The 14,334-nt window shown below is 38.4% G+C and overlaps 2 long non-coding RNA genes across 2 annotated transcripts; both read left to right on the forward strand.

Annotated features, from left to right (window-relative positions):
• The first annotated feature begins 5,201 nt into the window (after positions 1 to 5,201).
• LOC106676543 (uncharacterized) lies at positions 5,202 to 5,989 on the forward strand. Its single transcript, XR_001342332.3, has 4 exons — positions 5,202 to 5,261; positions 5,373 to 5,445; positions 5,609 to 5,656; positions 5,793 to 5,989. It is a non-coding gene; the product is annotated as an uncharacterized LOC106676543 (long non-coding RNA).
• A 5,179-nt stretch (positions 5,990 to 11,168) lies between these two features.
• LOC101468475 (uncharacterized) lies at positions 11,169 to 12,028 on the forward strand. The gene is made up of 4 exons (XR_191148.5): positions 11,169 to 11,300; positions 11,412 to 11,484; positions 11,648 to 11,695; positions 11,832 to 12,028. It is a non-coding gene; the product is annotated as an uncharacterized LOC101468475 (long non-coding RNA).
• Positions 12,029 to 14,334: the final 2,306 nt, after the last annotated feature.

Raw genomic sequence — 14,334 nt, forward strand, 5'->3', positions numbered from 1 at the left:
AACTAAGGTGACCGGAGTATATTCCCAACAGCTTCAACCTCCTAGCCCAAACTCCTGCTACATAGAAACTCCATATAACCTTAACTTTGAAGTACTAAGTGTATATCCCAATATAAGTCGAACCTTCTAGGGATCAGTGAACATTAATTCAAAATATTACAAAAGAAACATAAGAACCAAGTGTTAGAATGGTGACAACTAGTATACCCTGAAGTAACAGAAACATGTAGTGCTTGCCTGCCTTCTCTGCAATCGTCCGATTGCCTGCAAGTCAACAAGGATTCAAGTCACTTTACTCGCAGCTGTCAGTCATTGTGGCCTTTGAGCTTCAGCCTCGTTCCTCAAGCCCTGCACGAACTTATCGGCTTCCGAAGCAGACGTAAACCACTGTTTCTCCCCTGCGGGCAGAACGATGCGCAGTTTAGCCGGGAAGAGGAGCGCAGGTTTAAATCCCCGCTTATAAAGTTCAGACATCGCGTCTTTATACTCAGCTCGGTTCTTCACCACCTCCGGGCTGTAGTCTTCATATAGCCGGATCCTGTGGCCGTTGTAGCTGAGCTCGCCTTTCTTACGAGCTTCCCGGATTATAAGATCTTTTATTTGGTACCGGTGAAATCGCAGAATGACCGGCCGTGGTTTCGTCGATTTCGGAACTGGACTCCGGTGCGCCCTGTCCAGCTCGGGCGGCGAGGGAAGCATCTGCGTTCCAAAAACATCGACGAGGAGTTGAGAAAAGAAAGCTGTCGGGCGTGGGCCTTCAATGTCCTCAGGTAGTCCTACAAGTCGTATATTCTGCCTCCTGCTGCGACCTTCCAAGTCTGCCACCTTGGATTTTAGCCAGTTGTTGTCTTTGCGAAGCATAGAGCATTCGGACTCTAATTGGTCCAGACGTTGGTCAAATTCAGTGTATGTCGATTCCAAAGAATCAATGCGTTGACCGTGGTCCTGCACTGCAGACTGCACAGTGTCTAACTTAGAGGACAAGTCCTGAAAGGATGACTTGAAGTCCGCTAGCAATGCAGCTCTATGCTCCTCGAGCATTAAGCTAATCTCGGCTGCAGTTACAGGCGCCGCAAGTGTCGAGGTTTCTCGGTCTTGTTTGCCCCTTGACTTAGACATTCTTTAAATCTTCGGTAACCGACAAAAGCAAAAGGCATCCAAAACTGGGAAGCAAAATCTCAAAAAAAAGTAGGTTCGTTAGGTAAATGCTGAGCCGTGTAGTGGAGCGGACCTAAAGCACGTCTACCCAGTAAACGCCATTACCCGGAGGTTTTATTTTTTTTGTGTGTGTTTTTTTGTAACCGTTCTCTGGGAATCAACTCATTTGTGCAAAAATACAAATTTCTGCCTGTCAAACTATGTTCTTTTTTGTGGTTGTTCGTAGATTCAACTAAAGAAATAGTAACAAATTAACTGTATCTGTGCTAGACTGCTAGTAACAAAGTGCCTACAGATACAATGTAATCATTAGTTCTTTGCACATTCGTTGGTAATGAGTAGACACAGCACTGGTTTGTCCATTTATTGAGGTGCAATGGCCAAGTCAGTCACCCAACACAAACCCACACAGCAGATACTGGAGACAAAACTGAAGAAAAAGAGACCCACAAAGAAGCAGAACCTGAAGACTTTTCCTAAAGGCCTAAAAAAAAATCTGAAGAGAACCAGTATTTTTGATGCTTATGGTTTGTGTTATTTCCATCAAAGTATAAAAAATAATGTTTGTATATAAAATGATGTCAATTCATCCAGCTATTTTTGAGCTGCTGGGTCTACAGATAAAAGGTATCGGTATTTGTAGTTCTTACACAGTCAATGCAGTATTTTTCTAAAGACACTTGAACTAAAGCTGAAAGTCTGCAATTCAACATTATCTTGATGGTTTGTTTGAAAATTCACTGTGATTGTGTACAGAGAAAAAATGAAAAAATATGTGTACAAAAACTTGTGGGCTTAAAAATAGAAAGGTGTATGTAAAAATTAAATACAAAAAATTTGAGTCAGATTTTCAGTGATGAACTTTATTTGGCAGTGACTTAACACAATAGTGAGCAGAAAGATTTAATAAAAAAATCAAGATTCAATTTGGAAAAGAGGAAATCTAATGCAAAACAAGCAACATTGTGCTGGCTTCATAAAAGCAATGCTGGCTTAAAACCACTCATTGAAATTTAGTTTCCTTTATGATTTCAGGGAGTTATAGTGGGTGCAGCTGTTATAGTAGCTGTAGCAAGTGCTTGTAGGAGGGCAGAGAGAAGCTGCTGCAGGGAGATATTGTTGTTGTTGGTGATCTGTAGAGAGAAAAACCCCCCCAAAGCTTTTACAGTTCATCTGTGATTTGAATGTGGGGGCGAAAGAAAGCACTCGCCTCATAGTGTCCGTGTGCCCTCACCATCATCCAAAGTGTGGTATTACTTGTATTTGCATATTAAAATAATATCTGCTAATATATCACTTATGATAATACTTGCAGGTTTAACCAGAGTCCCGCACAGGAAGCATCCAAGCAGAAGTACTTTCAGTATTGTTTCAGTTAATGTACCTGTTGAAAAAAGATTAAAGACAATAAGATATGCTAAAATGACAAATTCACTCAAGCAAAAAAAAAAAAATGTCTTTCACAATCCTTACTCAAGAAATGCTAAGAGTAAAGATTTAATCACCTTAAGTTGTAAGGCCGCAGCAGATTGTCTCAAGGAGGTTGTTGTAGTGGTGTTCTGGATGTTCAGCTTTTCTTATATACAGTTACTGGATCAGCTTTGTTAAGAATACATCCTCCTCCACATTTCAAGGTGTGGCTGATGACTAGCCCTGTAAAGCCAAGTGTAACATATTTGATCTTTTTTTTTTTTTTACTTTTGTGACTTTTTGTTGCCAGATGTAGCAAATATGATACAAATTTAAATACCTGTATGTGAAAATTTAAATTGAATATCTTTTTGAAAACATTTCATCAGAAGGGTTCAACAAACACTCAAAATTTAAAAAAAATTTTCTGGCATTTATTTCACAGTTCAAGCTGATATAATTATGTTGGACTCATTTCATCACAAGTTTCAGAAATAACACAGTTTAATAGATTTGTCCAATACTGAAATGTTAACATTAATCTGAATATAACCAGAAAACATTGCACATTACCACCGTAATGTAGGTCTCCACCCTGTAGTGTTTGCAAACTGGTAAACAGATGGAAATCCTCGCTATGATTACAAATCAGGAGCTTTACCAGCTTAGGCAGTTTACAGACAACACCCAGTGTAGCATCAGGGATTGTTGGGAAATGAGTCGCTGTTATAGGTTTGAGTTTATTTGATAGATGGTCCACATAAAACTTAAAAGGTATTCAATTTGGGTGACCGTGTTTCAGGGGGTGGGGAAGCTCATCTTGTAACCGGATGGTTGCCGGTTCGATCCCCAGCTCTGTCTGTCTTGGCTGTTGTGTCCTTGGGCAAGACACTTCACCTACTGGTGATGGCCAGAGGGGCTGATAGCGTGATATGGCAGCCTCGCTTCTGTCAGTCTGCCCCAGAGCAGCTGTGGCTACAACTGTAGCTTGCCTCCATCACTGTGTGAATGAATAGTGGAATTGTAAAGTGCTTTGAGGGTCTTGAAAAGGGCTATATAAATGCAGTCCATTATTATTATTAATTAAAGAACAGGAAAGGTGGGTCCTTGCTTGTGTTTTTGAAATGAGAGCTATACCACACCAAAAAAAAAAGCTGACTAAACAACAAAACCAGCCAGGTCATAAGCTAAAATTTTGCTAGGATTAGGTTCGAGTGCCCTATCACACTACATATATCACACTTTCCCGGTGATAAACAGTTTCATCACATTCTCACATTGTATGAGAGCTTATTTGTCAAGAGGCTGAGTCCAACACTGTTACATCAACTTCAGAGAAAGTTTCACTAATGCTGGCTAACATCAGTTAACAGCTAAAATCAGCAGCAGTTACAAAGACAAAAGTTCAGGATATCTTCAACAACCCACCGCAGTGTCGCTGCCATCACACAGAAGTGAGCTTCATAAAGTTGTATCGGACTTATTGCGTCTAACTTTTGGTAAAATCTTCTTTGGACTGATGAGACAAAAGTTGACCTTTTTGAGAGGTTTGAGGCATTAGGCCAGTCCCTTTGGTGCAAAACTAAAACAGTGACAGTGGTAAAACTGTGACAGTGGTAGTGACTTCTTTTCTCTCTACCATAAAATCCTGAAGGAGAAAGTTATCAGTTCATGTCCTCAAACTCCAGTAATTTGATTAAAGAATGCCCAAGGCAAGACAGGAGAGTAGGACAACTACTTTTTTTCAAGTGAAAGTCCTTAGTGATTGCTTAGGTGTTACGAGCATCGGAACAGCTGAGAAGCATTTTCTCTAAACACTGCGCTCTCCTACTCTAAACGCCACATCAAGATGGACAGATTCAGTTTTTCAACTTCCTTACCAGGATGATTGAGCATGCATCAAGATACTTTACAAAGCTTGTTAGACACTGTGAAACACATCATGAGGATCCCTGGATGTTAGAAGATAAATAGAAATGGTCATGCTCACTTGCATTTTTAAAAATTCTTTTAATTGAAACTGCAGTGGTAATACACAAAGATTTATTATATAGATATAAAGATAGAGAGGACATAGTGACCATTCTTCATATATTTTTATGTGTAGACAATTGTACGTAATTGTACGTAAGGAACATTCACAAAAACATTTTAGTTTTGTATGTGAATACATACCATGCAAATCTCATATCACTGTGGTTCAGAAACAAGATTAGCTCTTGCATACACAACAGACCACAAATCCCCAGTATTATTCTATAAAATACAACATTTCTTCACATTCAAGACCTCTAGGACAAAAGAAAATATCACTGAATGCTGACTGGAAGACTGGTACTTAACCCTTTAGTTTTAAGTATCTCAGACCAAAATTGATATCAAGTAAGGACAATGTACACCACAGTTTCACAATTGAATGTTAGACAAAACCAACCATGGCATATAATTTCTGACAGAAATCATACCTACTAAGAATTAGGTGTAATTCAGGTGTGTCCCTGATTATTGCCTAATTGTGTTTCCTCTTATATTAAGATGAGGATGTTTACTAAGCATTATAATTTCCCAACAGTTACGCAAATGAGATTAAATCATCTCTTGCAACTGTGTATAAAAAGCTCCACTGTCAGTACAGCATTACCACAATCATCCACATCTCTGAGACAGTCTGCTGAAGTTGTGAAGACCTGACGGTAACATTTCTCATCAATCCTTTATTGCTTCTGTGTTTTCAATGTAATGTTGGTGGAATGGTGATTTGGCTGATGGTTTTGACCACATCTCATCAAAATTATTGTTAACAGGTGAATCACTGAAACCATGATCAAGGTTGTGTTTCTGCTTGGATGCCTGCTGAGCCTTGCTCTGGCAAATCCTGTAAGTGTAATATGACTGAAGACTAAATTAATGTTTTAATATAAAATGTATAACTATATCTTGTACTGTGTGTGGAATCGTGTCACCAGAGACTGTATCAGTGTTCCTGTACTGTTATATCCAAACAACACATTTGCATGTATTTTTTGTTTTTTTTAAACAGATTGACTCAGCACACGAGCGTGATGCACGTTCTTCATCTAGGGAGGGGGTGAGTGTCATGTTTGTCTTTCTATGTTTGAACATTAGACACACTGGACTCTCCAATATTATCATATCCAAAGAAAGCCATTCAACAGAGAATGCATTATCCCATGTAATAATATTTATTACTTATTTTCTTGCAGACTACTGGGACTAACACACGTTATCTTACCCTGATAACAGCTCTTCTACAGAATCCAACACTTCTGCAGAATCCAGCGCTCCTTGCAGCGATTCTTGCCGCTATACGATAAGCTGCTCCTTCACCAACAGCTATTACTGTTACAAAGAATGAATTGAAAATGAACCAACAATGAATAAAAACCCATGTTGAACGGCATCATTGTTTTTCATAATTTATTCACACAGATTATTGAAAATCTCCACTTATTTTTGAATGACTTGGTCTTATAGAGAGTTTAAAAAAGCTTGCACGATTCATAGGTCAGTGTTGTGGCTTAACAGAAAAACAAAAATCTTTTGAAATTCTGACTTATTTTCAGAAAGCAGACCATTTTCAATGCAAAATGTCTTACTCTCTACTCTTGCTCAGCTGATTAATGCGCCACGGTGCAAAAACACATTGAAAAAGGGGTGGCTGGAGCTTAGGAGGTAGCACAGATCATCTACTGATTAGGAAGGTTAGTGGTTGAATCCCTGGCTTCCCCAGTCTGCATGCACAATACTTGTCTCAAGTTAGTAACCCCAAGTTACTCTGATGCATCCATTGGAGTATGAACGTGTGTGAATGTTAGCTAGGAAAGTTAATATGGGTGAATGTGGCATGTTGTATAAAGCAGGGAGAGTAGAAATGCACTATATAAGAATCAGTCCACTTACCAAAGCAATACAGCAGCTATTAAAGACAAAACTGAAGATAAAGAGAACCAAAGAGAAGCAGCAACCGAAGGCTCTGTAGTAAATGCCAAGAAGAACATCTGAAGGGTACACAGTATTTGTGATGTTCATGGTGTATAGACTTAAGTATTTCAGTCAAAGCATTAAAAAAAATGATGTTTGTATATAAAATGATGTCAGGTTATCCAATTAGTACTGAGCTGCTCAAAATTGGGCACTAAAGATAAAAATGTTTGTAATACTTAAACAGTTGATGTCATATTTTTGTAAAGACCCACCCACATTAAAGGTGAACGTCTGCAATTCTGCAATAGTATCTCAATTGTTTGATTTAAAATTCCCTGTGATTGTGTACAGAGAAAAAATGGCAGAATCTGTGTACAAAAACTTGTGCCTAACCATACAATACAATGGTGTTTGTGAAAAACAAACAAACAAACAAAATACATTTTGAGTTTAACTGATTTTCACTGATGAACTTTATTTGGCAGCTACTAAACACAACAGTGATCAGAAAGTCAAAAGTCAAGATTCAATTTAGAAAAGAGAAAAAGTAAAGCAAAACAAGCAACATTGTCCTGGCGTCATAAATGCAATGCTGGCTTAAAACCACTCTTTGGTTTTTTAGTTTCCTTTATGATTTCAGGGAGTTATAATGGATGCAGCTGTTGTAGTAGTTGTAGCAAGTGCTTGTAGGAAGGCAGAGAGAAGCTGCTGCAGGGAGATGTTGTTTGTTGGTCATCTCTAGAGAGAAAAATATCCATTTTACAGAACATTTTACAGAAAGTGATGTTCAATAAGATGAATAGATAAGTTGAGAAAAAGTTAAGATACAATAAGATGAACTAAAACGACAGATTCATCCAAGCAAATAAAAATTATCCTTCACAATCCGTGCACAAAAAATACTGAGAGTAAAAATGTTATTTGTACAGCTGCAGCAGACTGTCTCTGTCACAGCTGCAGAGGCAGATGTGTGGGATTTTAGAAGAATGGGGACCCAAATGCAGACATGGATGCGGGAGAATGTTTTGAACAGAAAGCGAGCCTTTATTTATGGATGATCAATACTGCAAACAGGTGGAACAGAGAAAACTAACAAAACCTAAACTAGGGAAAACTAACCATAAACATATAACCTGAGGATTGACCAGAACCAGGGGATGAGGAACCAGGAAACACAGGAAAGCTGATGGAGAGAACGCTGAGGCAATACAGGGACGTCATGCAGAGGTAACACAGGAGGGAGACATGGCTCAACCTAATGAACATGACGAGACAGGGAGGAAGGAAAACTGAATACAATGACATAAGACACGGACCTTCAAAGTAAAACAGGAAACATAGCGACTGAACACAAGATAGTAAACTTAACAAAGAGACCGGGGAGACAGAGAACATAGGAACGTGAAACGTGGGATGGGAGGGCACCGAGTAGACAACACAGGACACAGGGAAGCCAAATACCAAAACCTAAGAACTAGAACTCAAGAAATACTACTGAACTAGGGAGCTAGAAATACTAGGACAGAAACCAAAACACTAACAGTGAAAACCATGAATAACAAATAATCAAGAAACACAAATTAAAGAGATACAGAACACTGGGTCACCAACTCAGGACTGTGACAGTCTCAGAGAGAAGGAGGTTGTTGTAGTGAGATTCTGAATGTTCAGTGCAGGAAGCATCCAAACAGAAATGCCTTCAGCATGGTTTCAGTTATTATACCTGTTGATAAAAAACAAACAAACAAAGACATTAAAGACAATAAGATAGCAAAATGACAAATACATCAATTAAAAAACAAAACAATTATCTTTCACAATCCTTACACAAGAAATGCTGAGAGTAAAGATTTAATTACCTTAAGTTGTAAGGCTGCAGCAGACTGTCTCAGAGAGAAGGAGGTTGTTGTAGTGGTGTTCGGGATGTTCTGGATGAAATAATACAGGTCAACAGATTTGTCCAATACTTCAATGTAAACATTAATCTTTATATCTGTCACGGTCCTGGGTCATTTGACCCAGCATTTTCAGTTTGTTGTATTTTGGTATTTATCTGTGATATTATTTATGTTCTGATTGTTTAGTTATCGTGTTTTGAATATTATAATTCTATGTTTCAGTTTATTCTGGTTTAGGGTTTGTTCTTAGGGTTTGTGTTTTGTGCCTTCGTGTTTAGTGTAGCTTTAGTTCAGTGTCACGCCGTCGTCTTTCTGAACTGTTTCCTGTTTTACTTTGAAGGTCCATGTCTTACGTCATTGTATTTAGTTTTGCTTCCCCCTCGTCTCATCACGCTCATCAGGTCCAGCTGTGTTTCCCACATGTGTGTAATCGCCCTGTGTTCTTCAGTGTGTATTTAAGTTGTGTCTACTTGTGTGCTGTTTGCTGGTCCGTCTGTGTATCTACTGTGTGTTTGCCCTGCTGTCAACCTTCATGTGCCTTCGCCCACCTTCCTCCATGTTCTGCTCTGCTGTTTTGTAGTTTAGTTTCTCCCAGTGTAGTTTATCTTTAGTTCCGTTTTGCCATTTTCTCCTTGTGTTTTATGTTGCAATAAACCTCGTTCGCATCTCAGCGAATGCCTGCTCTTGGGTCCTCATTTATGCCTCCACACGGCTCACCCCGTTTTCCGTGACAATATCAGTGTTTGCCAGCCACTGGAGAAATGATTAGGTGTGCCCTGGAAGATCATCTGGTTCCACCTGATTAGTACTCTAAGCAATGGGCATGAGTAACAGGCAGAACAATTACTTTCTCTTCCACTAGAGGGCAGTAATTAAATAGGTTGCCAACTCCCAGTAAAACAGAAGGACAGGAAGAAGAAATTACATAATAGTCATGCTGTGAGACCACGCAGGGCGTAATAGCAATAGATGAATATTTGAAAAGAAAGAGTAGTCAATCTGATCTGGGTTCTGGAGAAAATTCTGACCAAGATGAAGGCCATAACATGACTAGTGGTCAGAACGAGGCAAAAAAGGTATACTGGGGACCAGTGTTGGTCAAGTTACTTGAAAAAAGTAATCAGTAACTAATTACTGATTACTTCCCCAAAAAAGTAATCCCGTTACTTTACTGATTACTTATTTTCAAAAGTAATTAATTACTTAGTTACTTAGTTCCTTTTTAAAAACACGATTTACAACCTGAAGAGGCGATAAAGCGATAGATCTTTCAGCCCAATTCTACTTTTTCTGCATAATCCATCATACAAAATGTAATCAAATGGAAAAGTCTCTTTTTTTTACTTGTTTTATTAGTTTTAATCTTTAAACTTTATGCATCAAGCAAAAATTTAATTATATGCAACATTCTCTGACTTGAATAAATTAGTTTAACATTTAAACCTATTTTCTGCACATTCCAGCACATAAAATAAAATATTTTTTGTGTTTACACTCAGTCTTTCAAATAGATGCAAGTAAAACACAGCAGAAAATAAATAAAGTCAAAGACTCAGCGGTCCTTTTGCTCTATTTTCACCTGTAAAGCAGGAGTGGCATAGGCAGAGGTTTACCCTGGTGCAGGTGTGCTGCGGTCAGTTGAAGAATCCGCGAGTTTCTCTGTGAATTTCCCATTACATCGTTGCGCACTCGGTGCTTGCTTGGAAGTTTAGGGGGTTTTTTCGCTGTAAAAAGAAGTTTTCTTCCCACGCACAACGGATGCTAATGTTTTTGTCACTTTTTATGGAATCAAACTCAAAGTAAGGTCAGTACTTCCACGTTTTAAACGCTGCATGCTCATACTCTCTCCCACAATCGATATATGGTCCATTGTTGATCTGCACACAGCTGTTGTCACTAAAGGCGCACTGGCTTACGTCACTGTCGTGAGACATTCTCGCAAAAAATCACGGTTTTAGTAACGCAGTAACGCAGCGTTCCTACGGGAAAGTAACGGTAATCTAATTACCGTTTTTGCAATAGTAATCCCTTACTTTACTCGTTACTTGAAAAAAGTAATCAGATTACAGTAACGCGTTACTGCCCATCTCTGCTGGGGACACACTGAATCATTTCCACCACGGATTCTCAAGGGAAAATTATCAATATGCTTTTTGCAACATTTTGTTTGGTTGTGTGCTGTGTGATTTTTCTAATGTGAAATATTGGCCATGGCTCCAAAAGTTTGAGAAACACTTCTTCATATAACTAGAAAGTAATGCATATTACCACTGTAGGTGTCCACCCTATAGTGTCTACAAACTGGTAAACAGATGGAAATACCTCGCTATTATTACAAATCAGGAGATTTCGCAGCTTAAGCAGTTGACAAACAACACCCAGTTTTTTCTTAATGACTTGCTGTTATAGAACAAAGGTACATTAACTTTATTTAATAGATAAGAAGACAAAAATCAATTAAAGAACATCAAGAGCAGGTCCTGGTTTATGGAAACCGCTCGCTATTGTTCTCTCTCTCTCTCTCTCTCTCTCTCTCTCTCTCCGACTGTCGTCACCTCCAACGTTTTCAGGGGTTTCTAAACAACCAAATATCACATGTTGCCATATAATCTTTTGATTGGTTGACAGGATAAAAGTCAGCAGCTTGTTGCTATTTAATTGTGCTGTAGCAAAAGGGTTTAATCAGGTGTGTCCTTAAATATTGCCTAATTGTGTTTCCTCTTATATTAAGATGAGGATGTTTACTAAGAATTATAATTTCCCAACAGTTATGCAAATGAGATTAAATCATCTCTTGCAACTGTGTATAAAAAGCTCCACTGTCAGTACAGCATTACCACAATCATCCACATCTCTGAGACAGTCTGCTGAAGTTGTGAAGACCTGACGGTAACATTTCTCATCAATCCTTTATTGCTTCTGTGTTTTCAATGTAATGTTGGTGGAATGGTGATTTGGCTGATGGTTTTGACCACATCTCATCAAAATTATTGTTAACAGGTGAATCACTGAAACCATGATCAAGGTTGTGTTTCTGCTTGGATGCCTGCTGAGCCTTGCTCTGGCAAATCCTGTAAGTGTAATATGACTGAAGACTAAATTAATGTTTTAATATAAAATGTATAACTATATCTTGTACTGTGTGTGGAATCGTGTCACCAGAGACTGTATCAGTGTTCCTGTACTGTTATATCCAAACAACACATTTGCATGTATTTTTTGTTTTTTTTAAACAGATTGACTCAGCACACGAGCGTGATGCACGTTCTTCATCTAGGGAGGGGGTGAGTGTCATGTTTGTCTTTCTATGTTTGAACATTAGACACACTGGACTCTCCAATATTATCATATCCAAAGAAAGCCATTCAACAGAGAATGCATTATCCCATGTAATAATATTTATTACTTATTTTCTTGCAGACTACTGGGACTAACACAAGTTATCTTACCCTGATAACAGCTCTTCTACAGAATCCAACACTTCTGCAGAATCCAGCGCTCCTTGCAGCGATTCTTGCCGCTATACGATAAGCTGCTCCTTCACCAACAGCTATTACTGTTACAAAGAATGAATTGAAAATGAACCAACAATGAATAAAAACCCATGTTGAACGGCATCATTGTTTTTCATAATTTATTCACACAGATTATTGAAAATCTCCACTTATTTTTGAATGACTTGGTCTTATAGAGAGTTTAAAAAAGCTTGCACGATTCATAGGTCAGTGTTGTGGCTTAACAGAAAAACAAAAATCTTTTGAAATTCTGACTTATTTTCAGAAAGCAGACCATTTTCAATGCAAAATGTCTTACTCTCTACTCTTGCTCAGCTGATTAATGCGCCACGGTGCAAAAACACATTGAAAAAGGGGTGGCTGGAGCTTAGGAGGTAGCACAGATCATCTACTGATTAGGAAGGTTAGTGGTTGAATCCCTGGCTTCCCCAGTCTGCATGCACAATACTTGTCTCAAGTTAGTAACCCCAAGTTACTCTGATGCATCCATTGGAGTATGAACGTGTGTGAATGTTAGCTAGGAAAGTTAATATGGGTGAATGTGGCATGTTGTATAAAGCAGGGAGAGTAGAAATGCACTATATAAGAATCAGTCCACTTACCAAAGCAATACAGCAGCTATTAAAGACAAAACTGAAGATAAAGAGAACCAAAGAGAAGCAGCAACCGAAGGCTCTGTAGTAAATGCCAAGAAGAACATCTGAAGGGAGGAGACACAGTATTTGTGATGTTCATGGTGTATAGACTTAAGTATTTCAGTCAAAGCATTAAAAAAATGATGTTTGTATATAAAATGATGTCAGGTTATCCAATTAGTACTGAGCTGCTCAAAATTGGGCACTAAAGATAAAAATGTTTGTAATACTTAAACAGTTGATGTCATATTTTTGTAAAGACCCACCCACATTAAAGGTGAACGTCTGCAATTCTGCAATAGTATCTCAATTGTTTGATTTAAAATTCCCTGTGATTGTGTACAGAGAAAAAATGGCAGAATCTGTGTACAAAAACTTGTGCCTAACCATACAATACAATGGTGTTTGTGAAAAACAAACAAACAAAAAAAAATACATTTTGAGTTTAACTGATTTTCACTGATGAACTTTATTTGGCAGCTACTAAACACAACAGTGATCAGAAAGTCAAAAGTCAAGATTCAATTTAGAAAAGAGAAAAAGTAAAGCAAAACAAGCAACATTGTCCTGGCGTCATAAATGCAATGCTGGCTTAAAACCACTCTTTGGTTTTTTAGTTTCCTTTATGATTTCAGGGAGTTATAATGGATGCAGCTGTTGTAGTAGTTGTAGCAAGTGCTTGTAGGAAGGCAGAGAGAAGCTGCTGCAGGGAGATGTTGTTTGTTGGTCATCTCTAGAGAGAAAAATATCCATTTTACAGAACATTTTACAGAAAGTGATGTTCAATAAGATGAATAGATAAGTTGAGAAAAAGTTAAGATACAATAAGATGAACTAAAACGACAGATTCATCCAAGCAAATAAAAATTATCCTTCACAATCCGTGCACAAAAAATACTGAGAGTAAAAATGTTATTTGTACAGCTGCAGCAGACTGTCTCTGTCACAGCTGCAGAGGCAGATGTGTGGGATTTTAGAAGAATGGGGACCCAAATGCAGACATGGATGCGGGAGAATGTTTTGAACAGAAAGCGAGCCTTTATTTATGGATGATCAATACTGCAAACAGGTGGAACAGAGAAAACTAACAAAACCTAAACTAGGGAAAACTAACCATAAACATATAACCTGAGGATTGACCAGAACCAGGGGATGAGGAACCAGGAAACACAGGAAAGCTGATGGAGAGAACGCTGAGGCAATACAGGGACGTCATGCAGAGGTAACACAGGAGGGAGACATGGCTCAACCTAATGAACATGACGAGACAGGGAGGAAGGAAAACTGAATACAATGACATAAGACACGGACCTTCAAAGTAAAACAGGAAACATAGCGACTGAACACAAGATAGTAAACTTAACAAAGAGACCGGGGAGACAGAGAACATAGGAACGTGAAACGTGGGATGGGAGGGCACCGAGTAGACAACACAGGACACAGGGAAGCCAAATACCAAAACCTAAGAACTAGAACTCAAGAAATACTACTGAACTAGGGAGCTAGAAATACTAGGACAGAAACCAAAACACTAACAGTGAAAACCATGAATAACAAATAATCAAGAAACACAAATTAAAGAGATACAGAACACTGGGTCACCAACTCAGGACTGTGACAGTCTCAGAGAGAAGGAGGTTGTTGTAGTGAGATTCTGAATGTTCAGTGCAGGAAGCATCCAAACAGAAATGCCTTCAGCATGGTTTCAGTTATTATACCTGTTGATAAAAAACAAACAAACAAAGACATTAAAGACAATAAGATAGCAAAATG

The sequence above is a fragment of the Maylandia zebra genome, linkage group LG6 (genome assembly GCF_041146795.1).
Source record: "Maylandia zebra isolate NMK-2024a linkage group LG6, Mzebra_GT3a, whole genome shotgun sequence".
In the NCBI taxonomy this organism is placed as follows: domain Eukaryota; kingdom Metazoa; phylum Chordata; class Actinopteri; order Cichliformes; family Cichlidae; genus Maylandia; species Maylandia zebra.